Source organism: Panthera onca, chromosome C1 (assembly GCF_046562875.1).
Source record: "Panthera onca isolate mPanOnc1 chromosome C1, mPanOnc1 haplotype 2, whole genome shotgun sequence".
In the NCBI taxonomy this organism is placed as follows: Eukaryota; Metazoa; Chordata; class Mammalia; order Carnivora; family Felidae; genus Panthera; species Panthera onca.
In genome coordinates, this window is record NC_138346.1 from 175,817,943 (window position 1) to 175,836,411 (window position 18,469).

At 39.0% G+C, this 18,469-nt stretch overlaps 1 protein-coding gene across 6 annotated transcripts in view; it reads right to left on the minus strand.

Moving 5' to 3' along the window:
* The window catches only part of PRKAA2 (protein kinase AMP-activated catalytic subunit alpha 2), an 80,506-nt gene that overhangs the window by 50,613 nt on the left and 11,424 nt on the right, over positions 1-18,469 (minus strand). The gene's annotated exons all lie outside the window — the stretch shown is intronic.

The following is an 18,469-nucleotide window of genomic DNA, read 5'->3' on the forward strand; positions in this document are numbered from 1 at the left end:
ATGCTAAGTAAATTAGGCCAGTTAAAGACAAATACTGCCCTGTATCACTTATCTGTAGAATCTAAAAAAAAAAAAAAAGGTCAAACTTGTAGAAAAGTGGTTGCCAAGGGCTGGGAGATAGAGCTTAGTAAAAGTGTACAAACTTTCACCTACGAGATGAATACAAAGGTGCTTGGGTGGTTCAGTCAGTTGAGTGTCCGACTCTTCATTTTTGGCTCAGGTCATGATCTCCTGGTTCATGAGTTCGAGCCCCACATCCGGCTCTGCACTGATAGTGCCAGTCTGCTTGGGATTCTCTCTCTGCCCCTCCCCCCACTGTGCCCATGCTCTCTCTCACTCACTCTCAAAATAAATAAACTTTAAAGAAAAAAGAGTCTGAGATTGGGGGGAGGAAGATGGCAGCGAAGGAGGACGATGGGCTCACCGCGTCCTGCTGATCGCTTAGATTCCACCCACATCTGCCTAATTTACCCCGATAACCACCAGAAGACTAGCAGGACGGACTCTCTGGAGCCAAGCGTAGACGAGAGGCCCACAGAAGAGGGTAGGAAGGGCGGAGAGGTGGTGCGTGCTACACGGACTGGCGGGAGGGAGCCAGGGCGGTGGAGGGGCAGCCAGCCCACCCGGCAAGGCAGAGTCCCCGAGTCTGGCTTGCAAACCGGAGGGGCCAGACAGAGCATGTTCTGACAGCCAGTGGGACTTAACATCTGGAATGTTATAAGTCAACAGCTCTACTCAGAGAGCGGGACGGAGAGTTGTTGAGCCCCAGAAGACAGAGCTCAGCTTGGCGGGGAACAAAGGAGCTGGGAAGCGCCATCTCCCTCGCCCATCCCCCAGCCAAAATCCCAAAGGGAGCCAGTTCCCCTCACGGAACTTGTTTGCACCCCACAAACACCCAACGCTGTGCTTCTGTGGATCCATCCCTCCGACGGGTCTGCCTCCCTCCCGGTGCCGCAGGGCCCCTCCCAAAGTGGACCACCGAAGGCAAAGCCAGCTGAGCCTGCCCCTCCCGCCCCTGTGCACCTTGCGGATCCACCCTGGATAATACGCCAGATCCCATCGAAGCAGCACCACAAGCCTGGCAGTGTGCAAGTAGCCCAGGCAGAGGCCACACCACTCCACAGTGAGTCCTGCCCCTGGGAGAGCGGAAGATAAGGTACACACCAGTCTGACTGTGGTCCCAGGGCGGGCTGGGGGCAGACATTAGGTCTGAATGCGGCCCCGCCCACCAACGCAAGTTACTCCAGACAGCACAGAGGAAGAGCCCTGCAGTTCCCCGCCACTCCAGGGACTATACAAAATGACAAAAAGGAGCAATTCTCCTCAAAGGAAACCCAGGAATTAGCGACAGCTAACGATCTGATCAAAAACAATTTAAACAATATAACAGAAAATGAATTTAGAATAATAGTCATAAAATTAACTGCTGGGCTTGAAAAAAACTATAGAGGACAACAGAGAATCTATTGCTACAGATATCAAGGGACAAAGAAACAGTCAGGAGGAGCTAAAAAATGTTATAAATGAGCTGCAAAATAAAAGGGAGGTGAACACAATTCAGATTGAAGAGGCAGAGGAGAGAATAGGTGAACTAGAAGATAAAATTATGGAAAAAGAGGAGTAAAAGAGAGAGAAAAAAAACCAGGAGTATGAGGGGAGAATTAGAGAACTAAGTGATGCGATAAAACGCAATAACATATGCATAATTGGGATTCCAGAGGAGGAAGAGAGAGGGAAAGGTGCTGAAGGTGTACTTGAAGAAATCATAGCTGAGAACTTCCTTGAACTGGGGAAGGAAAAAGGCATTGAAATTCAAGAGGCACAGAGAACTCCCTTCAGACGTAACTTGAATCGATCTTCTGCACGACATATCGTGCCAGTGAAACTGGCAAAATACAAGGATAAAAAGAATTCTGAAAGCAGCTAGGGATAAACATGCTCTAACATATAAAGGGAGACCAATAAGACTCGTGACGGATCTCTCTACTGAAACTTGGCAGGCCAGAAAGGAATGGCAGGAAATCTTCAATGTGATGAACAGAAAAAATATGCAGCCGAGAATCCTTTATCCAGCAAGTCTGTCATTTAGAATAGGAGGAGAGATAAAGGTCTTCCCAAACATACAAAAACTGAAGGAATTCATCACCACTAAACCAGCCCTACAAGAGATCCTAAGGGAGATCCTGTGAGACAAAGTACCAGAGACATCACTGCAAGCATGAAACCTACAGATATCACAATGACTCTAAACCCATATCTTTCAATAATAACACTGAATGTAAATGGACTAAAAGCCCCAACCAAAAGACACAGGGTATCAGAATGGATAAAAAAACAAGAGCCAACTATTTGCTGTCTACAAGAGACTCATTTTAGACCTGAGGACACCTTTCAGATTGAAAGTGTGGGGATGGAGAACTATCTATCATGCTACTGGAAGTCAAAAGAAAGCTGGAGTAGTTATACTTATATCAGGCAAACTAGACTTCAAATTAAAGGCTGTAACAAGAGATGAAGAAGGGCATTATATAATCATTACAGGGTCTATCCATCAGGAGGAGCTAACAATTATAAATGTCTATGCACCGAATACGGGAGCCCCCAAATATATAAAACAATTAATCACAAACATAAGCAACCTTATTGATAAGAATGTGGTAATTGCAGGGGACTTTAATACTCCACTTACAACATTGGATAGACCATCTAGACACAGGATCAATAAAGAAACAAGGGCCCTGAATGATACACTGGATCAGATGGACTTGATAGATATATTTAGAACTCTGCATCCCAAAGCAACAGAATATACTTTCTTCCTGAGTGCACATGGAACATTCTCCAAGACAGATCACATACTGGGTCACAAAAGAGCCCTTCATAAGTATACAAGAATTGAGATCATACCATGCATACTTTCAGACTACAGTGCGATGAAGCTTCAAATCAACCACAAGAAAAAGTCTGGAAAACCTCCAAAAGCATGGAGGTTAAAAGAACACCCTACTAAAGAATGAATGGGTCAACCAGGCAATTAGAGTAGAAATTAAAAAATATATGGAAACAAATGAAAATGAAAATACAATAATCCAAATGCTTTGGGATGCAGTGAAGGCAGTCCTGAGAGGAAAATACATTGCAATCCAGGCCTATCTCAAGAAACAAGAAAAATCCCAAATACAAAATCTAACAGCACACCTAAAGGAAATAGAAGCAGAACAGCAAAGACACCCCAAATCCAGCAGAAGAAGAGAAATAATAAAGATCAGAGCAGAAATAAACAATATAGAATCTAAAAAACTGTAGAGCAGATCAATGAAACCAAGAGTTGGTTTTTTGAAAAAATAAACAAAATTGAAAAACCTCTAGCCAGGCTTCTCAAAAAGAAAAGGGAGATGACCCAAATAGATAAAATCATGAATGAAAATGGAATTATTACAACAAGTCCCTCAGAAATACAAGCAATTATCAGGGAATACTATGAAAAATTATATGCCAACAAACTGGACAACCCAGAAGAAATGGACAAATTCCTAAACACCCACACACTTCCAAAACTCAAACAGGAAGAAATAGAAAGCTTGAACAGACCCATAACCAGCGAAGAAATTGAATCAGTTATCAAAAATCTCCCAACAAATAAGAGTCCAGGACCAGATGGCTTCCCAGGGGAATTCTACCAGACATTTAAAGCAGAGATACCTATCCTTCTCAAGCTATTCCAAAAAATAGGGAAGGAAAACTTCCAGACTCATTCTATGAAGCCAGTATTACTTTGATTCCTAAACCAGAGAGAGACCCAGTAAAAAAAGAGAACTACAGGCCAATATCCCTGATGAATACAAAATGAATGCAAAAATTCTCAATGAGATACTAGCAAATCGAATTCAAAAGCATATAAAAAGAATTATTCACCATGATCAAGTGGGATTCATTCCTGGAACGCAGGGCTAGTTCAACATTCGCAAATCAATCAATGTGATACATCACATTAATAAAAGATAAGAACCATATGATCCTGTCAATCGATGCAGAAAAAGCATTTGACAAAATTCAGCATCCTTTCTTAATAAAAACCCTTGAGAAAGTTGGGATAGAAGCAACATACTTACACATCATAAAAGCCATTTATGAAAAGCCCAAGCTAATATTATCCTCAATGGGGAAAAACTGAGAGCTTTCTCCCTGAGATCAGGAACACGACAGGGATGTCCACTCTCACCGCTGTTGTTTAACATAGCGTTGGAGGTTCTAGCATCAGCAATCAGACAACAAAAGGAAATCAAAGGCATCAAAATTGGCAAAGACAAAGTTAAGCTTTCACTTTTTGCAGACGACATATTATACATGGAAAACCCGACAGACTCCACCATGAATTCTGCAAAGTCGCAGGATACAAAATCAATGTACAGAAATCAGTTGCATTCTTATACACTAAAAATGAAGCAACAGAAAGACAACTAAAGAAACTGATCCCATTCACAATTGCACCAAGAAGCATAAAATACCTAGGAATAAACCTGACCAAAGATGTAAAAAATCTGTATGCTGAAAACTATAGAAAGCTTATGAAGGAAACTGAAGAAGATATAAAGAAATGGAAAGACATTCCATGCTCATGGACTGGAAGAATAAATATTGTTAAAATGTAAATACTACCCAAAGCTATCTACACATTCAATGCAATCCCAATCAAAATTGCACCAGCATTCTTCTCGAAGCTATAACAAGTAATCCTAAAATTGTATGGAACCACAAAAGGCCCCGAATAGCCAAAGTAATTTTGAAGAAGACCAAAGCAGGAGGCATCACAATCCCAGATTTTAGCCTCTACTACAAAGCTGTAATTATCAAGACAGCATGGTATTGGCACAAAAACAGACACACAGACCAATGCAATAGAATAGAAACCCCAGAACTAGACCCACAAAAGTATGACCAACTAATCTTTGACAAAGCAGAAAAGAATATCCAATGGAAAAAAGACAGTCTCTTTAACAAATGGTGCTGGGAGAACTGGACAGAAACATGCAGAAGGATGAAACTAGACCACTTTCTTACACCATTCACAAAAACAAACTCCAAGTGGATAAAGGACCTGAATATGAGACAGGAAACCATCAAAACCATAGAGGAGAAAGCAGGGAAAAACCTCTCTGACCTCAGCCACAGCAATTTCTTACTTGACACATCCCCAAAGGCAAAGGAATTAAAAGCAAAAATGAACTATTGGGACCTCATGAAGATAAAAACCTTCTGCACAGCAAAGGAAACAATCAACAAAACTAAAAGGCAACCAAAGCAATGGGAAAAGACATCTGCAAATGACATTATCGGACAAAGGGCTAGTATCTAAAATCTATAAAGAGCTCACCAAACTCCACACGCGAGAAACAAACAATCCAGTGAAGAAATGGGCAGAAAACAGGAATAGACACTTCTCTAAAGGAGACATCCAGATGGCCAACAGGCACATGAAAAGATGCTCAACGTCATTCCTCATCAGGGAAATACAAATCAAAACCACACTCAGATATCACCTCACACCAGTCAGAGTGGCTAAAATGAACAAAACAGGAGACTATAGATGCTGGAGAGGATGTGGAGAAACGGGAACCCTCTTGCACTGTTGGTGGGAATGCAAACTGTTGCAGCCACTCTGGAAAACAGTGTGGAGGTTCCTCAAAAAATTAAAAATAGATCTACCCTATGACCTAGCAATAGCACTGCTAGGAATTTACCCAAGGGATACAGGAGTACTGGTGCATAGGGGCACTTGTACCCCAATGTTTATAGCAGCACTCTCAACAATAGCTAAATTATGGAAAGAGCCTAAATGTCCATCAACTGATGAATGGATAAAGAAATTGTGGTTTATATACACAATGGAATACTACGTGGCAATGAGAAAAAATGAAATATGGCCTTTTGTAGCAACATGGATGGAACTGGAGAGTGTGATGCTAAGTGAAATAAGCCATACAGAGAAAGACAGATACCATATGGTTTCACTCTTATGTGGATCCTGAGAAACATAACAGAAACCCATGGGGGAGGGGAAGAAAAAAAATGGTTAGAGAGGGAGGGAGCCAAACCATAAGAGACTCCTAAAAACTGAGAACAAACTGAGGGTTTATGGGGGGTGAGGGGGGGGATGATGGGGGGGATGATGGGTATTGAGGGCACCTGTTGGGATGAGCACTGGGTGTTGTATAGAAACCAATTTGACAATAAATTTCATAATAAAAAAAAGAAAAGAAAAAAGAGTCAAGTTCATCGAGGGTGCCTGGCAGGCTCAGTCAGTGGAGCATGAGACTCTTGATCTTGGGGTTATGAGTACAAGCCCCACTTTGGGTGTGGAGATTGTTAAAAATAAAATCTAAAAAAAAAAAAAAAAAAAAAAAGGCAAATGCATCGAGATTGCCTCTTCTTTTTCCTGAACTAAATCAGCCCCTATTGCCTAATAACTTAAGTGAATTAGTACTGAGTAATAACTAATTAAATCCAAGTTATCTCATAATCATATTCCATCTGAAAGCCAAATGAATATTCCTAAAAATCTTTTAAGAAAAACAGATTTAAGACCAAGAATTTCTTCTGTATTAGGGCTATAGAGTAATTGAAAGGAAAGGATTGGGTTCATCAGTTTTATTTCCATGTATTTATTCAATCTAAAAACATGTACTGACTACTTCCCACATGCGAGGACTATGTTGAACAAAGGAGACATGAAAAGAGAGGAGTAACAGGACTTCCAATTTTAGTAGAGGGGAAAAAACAGCAATAAAGAAGCTAAAATAAATTCTGTATGGTATTAAACCTGTCTGCAGACTGTTAGGGATACCTTCTTTGTAAATGGAGAGCACAGATAAGAAAAAACATCAAAAAACATCAGGGATGGACGAATTTGCCACAATGTATCATGTATAGAAAGTAAATATCAAGATCAATACAAGCAAGGGATGTCTATCCATGGAATGAATCCCTACTATGGTAAGCACTAAACACTTGAGAGGTAAGCGGTGAACAAACTAGTTCTGTCATACGGCTCGCTAGCTCTCCCAGTATTTATTCCACCCTTCCATCCCAGACAGAAAGACTCCCAAATTACACTTGAGCACATGGCTACCCAGAGTACAGACCACATCCTAGCCTCTTTTGTTACTAGATGTGGTCATATCACTACGTTCTGATCAACAACACATTAGAAGAAATCTCCCGAACAAGCTTCTTCATCCCTTCCTGCATCATAAAGCCTGGAATTCCAAAGTCACCATCTTGTACCTTGAAGACAGGGTTAGTTAGGCAGGTGGGAGCAACAGAAAAGAGAAGCTCATGCTTTTGATGCTACTGGGCACAACAACAGTCTGAACCACCTGCTCAGACTGTTACAAGAGAGCAAAATACTATCTTAAGTCACTCTTGTTTTGAAGATGTCTGCCATTCACAGGTGAATCTACTTAATTCACTATTATTTCACTTTTACTTCAAATTTCCAATTCTGCCAAACTACCACCAATGAACTAATGGAAATAAATTATTTTATAGCCCATAAAATTTCTCAGATTAAAGAGTTCAACAAACTTACCACTCGTTAGTGTTCTATTTTGCTTTTTCTAAATTATCGCCAAACTACACAAAATATTTTGTAAAGCTATGGAATTTTATGAGAAAAAAAACCACACTATCTATACTTTCTAGGATTTTATATTTGATAAGGTGAAGAGCTGTTATACAGAAGAATGAAACTGATTTATATCATTTGAGAAGCATAACTGGGAATAACTGATAGAAATTCTTTCAATGAACAGTCACCTGCTGTAGGAATCCTCTCCACACCTCCCTTTTTCACCACTCCAGTCTATACTGAAAATTTCCCATTTAATATAACTATACCCTAAGTATACCTTTATCTCCTTTTTAAAGTCATTTTATTGAAGTTTAAAATTTACTCCTCTTAAATATAGATAGTACTATGAATTTTAAATACATTATAGTACTATGAATTACACATACATGGTCATGTAAACTATCACTAAAATCAAATGTAGCTCATTTCTATCATCATGTAAAAATTCCACTACAACCTTTTGCAGTCAGTCCCTCTCTCCACCCCAATCTCTCCCAACTACTGATCTGTTTTCTGTTACTACAGTACTTTTCACACTATTCTATAAATAAAACCATACAGTATGTTATCTTTCGACTCTGGCTTCTTATGCTCTAATGCTTTTGAGATTCATCCATTTTTTTAAATTTTTTTCTTTTGCATATACCAGTTTATTCCATTTTATTGTTGAGTGATATTCCATTGTATGTATATTGTACAATTTGTTTATCCATTCACCAGGTGATGGCCATATGGGTAGTTTCCAGTTTTGGGAGATTATGAAATAAGTCAGCTATTTGTGTGTTTGTGGTGAGGATGGGTGGGTGGGGCCAATGTGTCTTCATTTCTTTGGGGTAGATTTCTAGGTACTGGATTGCTGGGCTGTATGGTAAGATTTTATTTAAACTGTTTCCCAGCATTATATACCATTTTGTATTCTCACCAGTAGTATATAAGGTGGCTTACTCAGCTGGATGAGCACTGACTCTTGATTTTGGCTCAGGTCATGATCCCAGGATCGTGGTATTAAGCCCCTATCAGGTTCTGCACTGAGCGTTGAACCTACTTAAGATCTTCTCTCTCAGGATGGCTGGGTGGCTCAGTTGGTTAAGCATCCAATTTCAGCTCAGGTCATGATCTCTTGGCTCCTGAGTTCGAGCCCCACAATGGGTTCTGTGCTAACAGCTCAGAACCTAGAGCCTGCTTCTGATTCTCTCTCTCTCTCTCTCTCTCTCTCTCTGCCACTCCTGTGCGTGCTCACATGCTCTGTCAAAAATAACAACCTTAAAAAATTTTTTTTTAAGATTTTTTTTTCTCTCTCTCCATCACCCCCCTGCTCACACTCTCTCTTTCACTAAAAAAGAGTTCTAGTTCATTCTTTACAGCATTTGGTTTGTCAGCATTTTCTTTTTTAATTTCACCCATTTCACTAGATGTGTAGTGACATCTCCTAATTTGCATTTCCCTAATGATTAGTGATGTTGAGCATCTTTTCATGTGTTTATCAGACATCTGTATCTTATTTAATGATTTGCCTGTTGAAATCTTTTGTCAATTTTTTATTTTTTACATTTTATTTTTGTCAATTTTTCATTCTACAAGGTCAGCATTACCTTCATTCCAAAACCAAAGACCCCACTAAAATGGAAAACTACAGACCAATTTCCCTGATGAACACGGATGCAAAAATTCTCAACAAAATACCAGCAAACCAGATCCAATTACATTAAAAGAATTATTCACCACAATCAAGTGGAATTTATTCTTGGGATACAGAGCTGGTTCAATATCTGCAAATCAATCAATGTTATATCACATTAATAAAAGAAAGGATAAGAACCATATGGTCCTCTCAATAGATGCAGAGAGAGCATTTGACAAAATACAACATCCTTTTTTATAAAGATCCTCAAGAAAGTGGGGACAAAAGGACCATACTTCAAGATCATAAAAGCCATATATGAAAGACCCACCGCTAAAATCACCCTCAATGGGGAAAACTGAGAGCTTGCCCCCTAAGGTCAGGAACACAACAGGGATGTCCACTCTCACCACGGTTATTCAGCATAGTGTTAGAAGTCCTACCCTCAGCAATCAGGCACAAAGAAACAAAGGCATCCAAATCAGCCTTTGGATCTCCAAATCAGGAGAAAGTCAAAATTTCACTCTTCGCAGATGACATGATACTCTATGTGTAAAACCCAAAGGACTCCACCAAAAAGCTGCTAGAACAAATACATGAATTCAACAAAGTCACAGGATATAAAATCAATGTACAGAATCTGGTTGCATTTCTGTACACCAATAATGGAGCAGCAGAAAGAGAAATCAAGGAATCAATCCCATTTACGATTACACCAAAAACCTATGAATAAACCTAGCCAAAGTCTATTCAATGAAAACTATAGAAAGCTTATTAAAGAAATTGAAGATGACACAAAAAAATGGAAAACGTCCCATGCTCATGGATCAGAAGAACAAATATTATTCAAGGTGAGACCTTGAAATTGGACCTAGGTTTAAGGAGCAAGGGTAGAAAGTTGGGAATACATTATTAAATACTTCCGTAGCAAGAAAGATTAGTTATGAACACTTCCCAGTTGCAGACAAAGCAAGATGACTTAAATAAAAAGCAAAGGGAAGATTCAAGAACTTTTAACAATGGTGTTGGACAGAAGTTCTGGGAGACAGATCAAATTATGGTACCACACAAAATGAACGTTCCACTGATACTAGGAAGCTAGAACCTATCCTAGTATGCTCTGTACTTAGTTGGAAAACTGGAATGAGGAGATAATCTGAATGACTTATATAATGGCAGAGGCTTCACTTAGTTTCATAGATACCCAAACAGTATTTATGTAATACATATTTTGGCATATACCTACCTTTCTAGTATCATCTTTCACCATTCCCTCACCTCAAATGTTATAAATTAGTCATTTAGAGCTATTTTGAATTCCCCATCAAGCTGTGCTTTCTCTCATTTCCAGGGCTAACATATGTTTAGCTCATGATAAGCATTTAGTAAATTTCAGTGGAATTTTATTGAGTATAATAAATGAATGCAGTTAAACATGTGAACCCTTTGTGTCCCCAGTCACCAATCTCCAATGTTTCACCTGTCCAAGTTTCATTTGTCTTTAAGGTTCACTTCAAGTACTATTCCAGCAAACATTTCCTAAACACCATCCTTATTCCCCCACTCATTCCAGCAACTCAAATGTCTGGATTAAATGACCTTCCAATGTACAATCATAGCTCCTCTCCATGATGGCACTGAACATCGAGTGCTATAATTACCTATTTTGTTGCTGTTATTGATCTTCTTCTTTAAACCAATCAGATCCTTCAAAGCAGGGACTGTGTCTCATTTATCTTTGTATCCTCAGAATCTGGCACAGTGCCTGACATATAACTGGCCTTCAGTAACTATTTTCTGTATGGACTGAATGCCTGACTGACATTAATATTTGGTTGTTTGAACATACAATTTAGGTTTCATATACTCCTACTATTGCAGCTTTAGAATTTGAGAGGGGAATTCAAATTGGGTGTGCTAATCTCTCATATATGAGAAAATACAACAACTATCTGTCAGAGAAAAAATATTATCTATACATTCTACATCCTAAGGAATCTCTTGTGGTATTACATTCCAGGAGCTCCTAAATATGGAAAAATATTGATAGAAGAAAGAATAACCATCAACTACAAGACTGCAATTTACTTAAAGTCTAGGCATTCCAGAAGAAATCAAATGTCTTCCAGGAAACTAAATTTGGAAAAGAGAAGGTGTAGATAATAAATACATGAAAAGGTGCTCAATATTTTTACTTACCAGGGAAATGTAAATTAAAACCACGATATAAGGGGCCCCTGGGTAGCTTAGTTGGTCAAGTATCTGACTTTTGATTTTGCTCAGGTGATGATCTCCCAGTTTGAGAGACTGAGCCCCACTCCCCAGGTAGATCTCTACACAGTCAGCAACAAGCTTGTTTGGGGTTTCTCCCCTCCCCTCGCCTGCATGTGCAAGCGTGCACACTCTCTCTCAAAAAAAAAAAACAAAAACCAAAAAACAAAAAAAAGTTCTCTATTCTGCTGGTCCATGGATTTACATTTTCAGTAGCAAAGATCTAAGAAATAAAAGAAAAAGTACAGAGTGCTGTAGAAAAGGAACCAGAGTGGGTCTCCAAAAGCAGGGTGAAAGGAGCAGACAATTCTGGGGCTCAGGAAGGAAAGCAATTTGGAGATAGGTGGCTATGGTATCAATAGGAAGAAAGGTATTTCTCAAAGGCATGTAATAATAAGTGCTTGCAACATACTGGGCACTTTGTACTTATGTGTGTGTGCGTCTATGTATATTAAGTACTTTATATACATGTTCCTATTTAAATGCTACAAGGATTTTTGTGGAGAAAACTGAGGCTCATAGAACTTAAGACACTCAAAATTCATGTAAGAAATTAATGCTAGAACTGTGATTCCAGTATCTTGCTATCTCCAAAGATATTCTCGGGGGGAGGGGGAGGGCAGATTTGCTCCTTTCTCATATTTTGAGCCTTACAGAGTTCTGTGGCCACTGGCAAAGTGACTGGAAACAGCACTTAGACTAAAAACTAAACAAAACAACAACAAAAACAACAAAATCCTTTTCTCAAAGATATACCATATATTCCAAATATAACCTGATTTTTTTAACCAAAAGTTATACTCCAGAAAAGAGAGTCTTTTCAAATTCAAGGTCTCATAAACCTTTCATATTTACAAAGGTTATTTCTAAATTATCTTGAATGAAGGACTCTGTACAAAAGACACATTTGCCTAAATATGTATCAACCACGAGCTGAGAAAAAACATTTGACCAAATCAGTACACAACAACAAAAAAGATATCTGTCAGGATTTGGTAATATGACATTATTCCTGCACAATGATTTCATACTTACAAATGTAGAATATCATCCTAAATAAAATCAGCCTTCTAAAGATAAAAGATTTTTTTAAAAAGCAGTATGCTGTGTGGTTACAACATTGTGAAGTTCCTAAGCATAACTCTACAAGACAAATGAAAAAACCCAAAGCTCTCATGTTTTATTAGTGGCCACTTGTTATACTATTGTTCACAAATTCAAAATAACTTAAACAAAAGTGAATAGTTACTCTAGAAAACTATGGCAGATGATTCAAAAAGTAGCCCCAGGAATGACAAAACTCTGAAATGTAAAGTAGGAAAAAAATGGCATTTCTAAAACATTTATATGATGATTTTAAATATGCATATGTATATAGTAATATAAATAGAAAAAAAGACTTAGAAGAATGTTTAAAGCAGCATTATTCATAATAACCAAAATATAAAAACCAGCCACATACATGCCCATCAGTATCAGAACGGATAAATAATGGTGTAGTCTCAACATAATAGCATACAGCAATGAGAATTAACAAATTACAACTACATGCAGCAACATGGAGAATCTCACAGACATAATCTCAAGTGAAAGAAGCCAGGCGCAAATGGAACTGTTTCTACAAAGTTTAAAAATAGGTGAAACTAATCCCTGAATAGTGGTTACCCTTGGTGGGGGTGGACGATGGAAACAGTAACCAAAATGGGACACAAAGTAGGGGCTTGTGGGATACTGGTCATTTTGTGTGTGTTTAAGTAGCCGTGATATGGATACGTTTAGTTTGTGAATATTCACTGAGGATTTCGTTAAAAAACACTTACAATGCATGTACCTCTTTGTACATGCGGTGCAGCCTAATAAAAAGTTAAGAAGGAATGTTTGGATGACACCCTATCCGTACTTCGGCTACGACAGGTCTGAGAGACACTGTATGTGTTAGCAAGCGGGGCCCTGACAGGCATCAGCCACCCTTACTCATCTGTATCAAGAGCTTTCGCTCCGGGAGTCAGGAAAGTCATCTGAGGCACATGTGTTCTGATCCCTACCATCACCAGACTTTTGCCAAAATAACACAAGGCTCCTTTCTTCCTCACCCCTGGTGAAACAAAACACAGACTCACTGCTTTTCTCTACATTTCCTTTCCCTGAAAGCCCTTTACAGTTCTCTCAAGGATAGTTCTGAACAGGAAGCAAAAAACTTTATTCCTCCTTATCTACCACTGATTAAGCAAGAATTATTAAACACTTTATATACAAGTCTTATTTAATCCCCAGAATTCCATAAAGTAAATATGACTACACCCAGCTTACAGACGAAGCAATTAGGAATGAGACAACAGTGAGCGGCAAGATGGTACATCTGCCCAAGCCCAAAATTCACACTATTTTATCTCCCAATAACCAGGGTCTCTTGATTGTAACATAACAAGAGCACTTACTACATGTTAATCCTTTTATCTCTAGCCCTTGAGTTGAGAAACTAGGGTGATGAAGGGATGGAGCCTCGTTGTAGGTGATAAGCTAAGAAAGGAGAGACAAAGGACGAGAATAATCAAGTAAGAAAAATTGCTGTTAAAATGCAGGCTAGGGTAGGGCTGTAGCCTTTGCTGTGGATCAAACTAAAGGTATTCATCAAGAGCTCCAAATGTCAAGAAAATACAACACAGTCCCGTAATACAATATGTAACATGCACTCCATTTTATTTCAGAGAACAAACTCCTATACCCTTGAAGACCTTTTCCTCCTACTTGTTTTTACCCTCCGTTGGTCTGAGCATCCATTTATTCATTCATTTGACAAATATTTTCTGAGTGTCTAATGTGTACTAGACATTGCTCCAAATGCTGAGAACACAGGTACAAATGGAACTTGCATTCAGGTGGAGAACATAAACGATAAACATGCAATATGGTACTATAATGAAGTACAATGAAAATAAAGCAGAGTATGAGTGACAGGGTAGAGGTGGGAAAACGTGCTATTTTAAACAGATCAGGAAAGCCTGGAGATGAGAACATTTGGCAGACTTGTTCTTCAGCTAATTTCTTTGAAAGTGATTACGTGATATGCTGTATTCAGCTTCATTTTTAAAACTTATGTTTATACTGGCTTTACACTCTAAATGCCTTAACGTATTTCGTTAAAACTTAAAGTCAATCAAGAATTCCACACAAGAGTCAAATTACTTTTTACATAATCATGTAAGATGAATCATTTACAGAGTCAGAAAAAAACATTTCTCCAGTATATATTTAAAACTGCTGGAGAGAGTATTAACATTCGGGTCAGAGAAAAGATAAAAACATGCACAGATGTCCTCATGCCATGTGAACGGTAGAATCTTCCAGAAACACTCCCAAAGCTTCTTAAACCATGCCCTCTCTTCTGTCTTTCCAACTCTGGTCTTTTTTTCTTTTTTTTTTTTTTTTTTTTTTAAGGTTTACTTATTTTTGAGAGAGAGAGAAAGAGAGAGAGCGAATGGAAGAGGGGGAGAGACAGAGAGAGACAGAATCCGAAGCAGGCTCCAGGCTCTGAGCTGTCAGCACAGAGCCGGATGTGGGGCTGGAACCCATGGACCATGATATCATGACCTGAGCTGAAGCTGGACGGTCAACTGACTGAGCCACCCAGGTGCCCCCCCCCCCCCAACTCTGGTCTTTAATGTGTCTATTTTCTCTCTGTGTTTCTCTTATTCTACATGCTTTTTCTTCTCCTTATTCATCCTCCTTTCTTTTCCTATCTTCAAACACTTCCCTTTCTATGCCCATCAACTGGCCCTAACTGAATAGTTTTTTGTTTAACATATTTACTGAACATAACTTTCTGTTCCATAAAATTTCTCTTTAAAGTAAAACTGTGGGGGTGGCCTGGCTGGCTCAGTCAGTAAAGCAGGTGACTCTTGATCTCGGGATCTGAAGTTCAAACCCCACACTGAGAGTAGAGCTTACTTAAAAAATAAAGTAAAACTGTGGAATGACTTAGCATTCTCTCCAAAACAAAATGAGAACCAAACTACTTTTTACCCCTAAGGCCTTTAGGTTTTCATTTCAATGGCTACCCCAGAGATTTCATTTTCTCTGACCCGAATGTAAGACTCTGACTTACCAGAGTCTAATATAAATTAGTATTAATATCTTTACCATTTCCTAGACAATCAAGAATTTCAGAACACATTAGCTCTATGCTTCCTCTCCCACTTTTGCTGTTGCTGCATTTAATTCCTGCATATATTTTAAATCTCAAAAGATGTTATTATTTTGTATCATCAGTATCTGTTTAGTTACCCACATATTTACCCTTTGCATGCTCTTCATTTCCTCCTGCTTCCATTTGGGAAAGTATCATTTTCTTTCTGCCTCAAAGAATTCCCTTTGGTATTCCCTTTACTATGGGTCTGCAGGTGAATTCCCTCAAATTATGCTCATCTGAAATGTATTTTGCCTTTATTTTTGAAGGATATTTTTGTCGGGTACAAAATTATAGGCTGAACAGATGTTACAAAATTACATCACAAAATTTTACAATTTTGAAAAATATTATAAAATATTACAAAGTATTACAAAATTATAGGTTGAACAGGGGGCGCCTGGGTGGCTCAGTCAGTTAAGTGTCCGACTTCAGCTCAGGTCATGATCTCACAGCTCATGGGTTGGAGCCCCGCGTCGGGCTGTGTGCTGACAGCTCAGAGCCTAGAGCCTGGAGCCTGATTCAGATTCTGTGTCTGCCTCTCTCTCTGTCCCTCCCCTGTTCATGCTGTCTCTCTCAAAAATAAACATTAAAAAAAAATTTTTTAATTATAGGTGGAACAGAATATTATTCTACTGTGTCCTTGCTTTGTTCAGAAAATTAGCTTATTGTTCCTTTGAAGACAGTATCTCCTGACTACTTTTAAGATTTTTTCTCAACACTTTCTCCCATTTCTGTGCAAACAGATGCAGTCCACTCCATTACAGGAAAGCCTGAAGCAAAGGGAACCAGTTTTAAGCAGTTTTTCAATGATGTACCTAGGAATGATTTTCCTACATTTATTCTGCTTGAGGTTCATAAGCTTTGAATCTATGGTTTGATGTGTTTATCAGACTTGGAAAACTGTCTGCCATTGTCTCTTCAAATACTGCTACTTCCCCAATTCCCTGTCTCCTTCCTTCTGGACCTGCACAGTGCCCCAGTCTTAGGATCATCAGTGGTCTTATGTTCAAAATAACATCCATGCTCACAGGACGCAATTGGTAGTAATCTAATACCAGTTTTAGTTTTTTAGAAAGAATTAGGACTAGAAACAGCCTATCAGTATGGTAGAAACAAACACATCTTCATCAGGAGTTAAAATATCTAATCCCTGCTTCCCAGAGCCCATATCACACAGACAGAAGAGGTTGTGGGGGATGACACTCACATGAATGGATAAAATCTACTCCAGTATTTGTAAGCCTCAAACAGTAACCACATCAAATAACTGTCCCCTCATGCAGCTTCTAAGCCTCCCACAGGGGGTGCATTGAATTAGAAGAGACATCATAAAGGGGAGCTGGAGTATCTTTTTCTACACAAGTTTAATACTGGTGAAACAGTGAGGTAGTAATACAGTTCTTTGGAGTATTACATGTCCCTTCAGAGACCTCCCAGTCCACATGTAATTCAACAATCACAGGTCATTTTCAAAGTAAACACTGGTGGGGCGCCTGGGTGGCGCAGTCGGTTAAGCGTCCGACTTCAGCCAGGTCACGATCTCGCGGTCCGTGAGTTCGAGCCCCGCGTCAGGCTCTGGGCTGATGGCTCGGAGCCTGGAGCCTGTTTCCGATTCTGTGTCTCCCTCTCTGACCCTCCCCCGTTCATGCTCTGTCTCTCTCTGTCCCAAAAATAAATAAAAAATGTTGAAAAAAAAATTTAAAAAAAAAAAAAAAAAAAAAAGAAACTACATTAAAAGAAGGTAGGAGCACTTGGGTGGCTCAACTGGTTCAGTGTCCAACTCTTGATTTCAGCTCAGGTCATGATCACACAGTTTGTGATTTTGAGCCCCACATCGGGTTCTGTGCTGACAGCTGGGAGCCTGGAGCCTGTTTTGGTTTCTTTGTCTCCCTCTCTCTCTGCCCCTCCCCCACCTCACATTCTGTCTCTCTCCCCTTCAAAAATAAATAAACATTTAAAAAAATAAATTAAAAAAAAGAAGAAGAAAGTACGTCTGAGGTCACCTTTCTACAAGGGGGAAAAAAACCTTAAGCCTACAATGACTTTTTTCTCTACAGGTTCCATTAACACATGTTAGACTTTTCACTGTTATTTCTATAGGTCTCTTTCACTTTCTATCACTTTGTCTCCCTATGGTTCAGTCTGGATGTTTCTTCTGACTTTTCTTCCAGTTCACAATTCTCTCTGCAACACAATCTAATTTGCTTTAAAGCATCCATGGAGTCCTAACTCAATTATTATATTTTCCAGTTACAGAATTCCCTATTTTTATAGATTCTAGATCTCTGCTAAAATTCTCCATCTTTAACATATAAGTTATTTTAAAGTCCATGTCTGATAACTTTAATATCTGAATCACCCATGAGTCTGTTCCTGTTATCTTGGCCTTGTCTCCTAGAATGTTGAACACCGTACATGAAAAAACTGTACAAGCTCCAGATGATTTTATTTCCGCCAAAGAATAAAGATAGGAAGGAGATCATCTTAATAAGTGTGAAATTAAGCTGATTCTAAAAAGGATTTCGGTCCTCAGAGGGCTGCAACCAGAAACCCAACTGTTTACGAGGGGCTCTCCTTCTTGATAAGTTGTCAACTGCCTTCTCACCAAGACTCAAGTTCTGCTCATCTTTTCTGCCTTTTAGCCACTGCTATCTGTTTGGCTTTTCACATGTACCATAATTACAAATTAGCAAATGACCAAGAGAAAAGCCAAAGTATCAGACTCACTCCAATACCTTTTTCTTCTCACTGGGACACT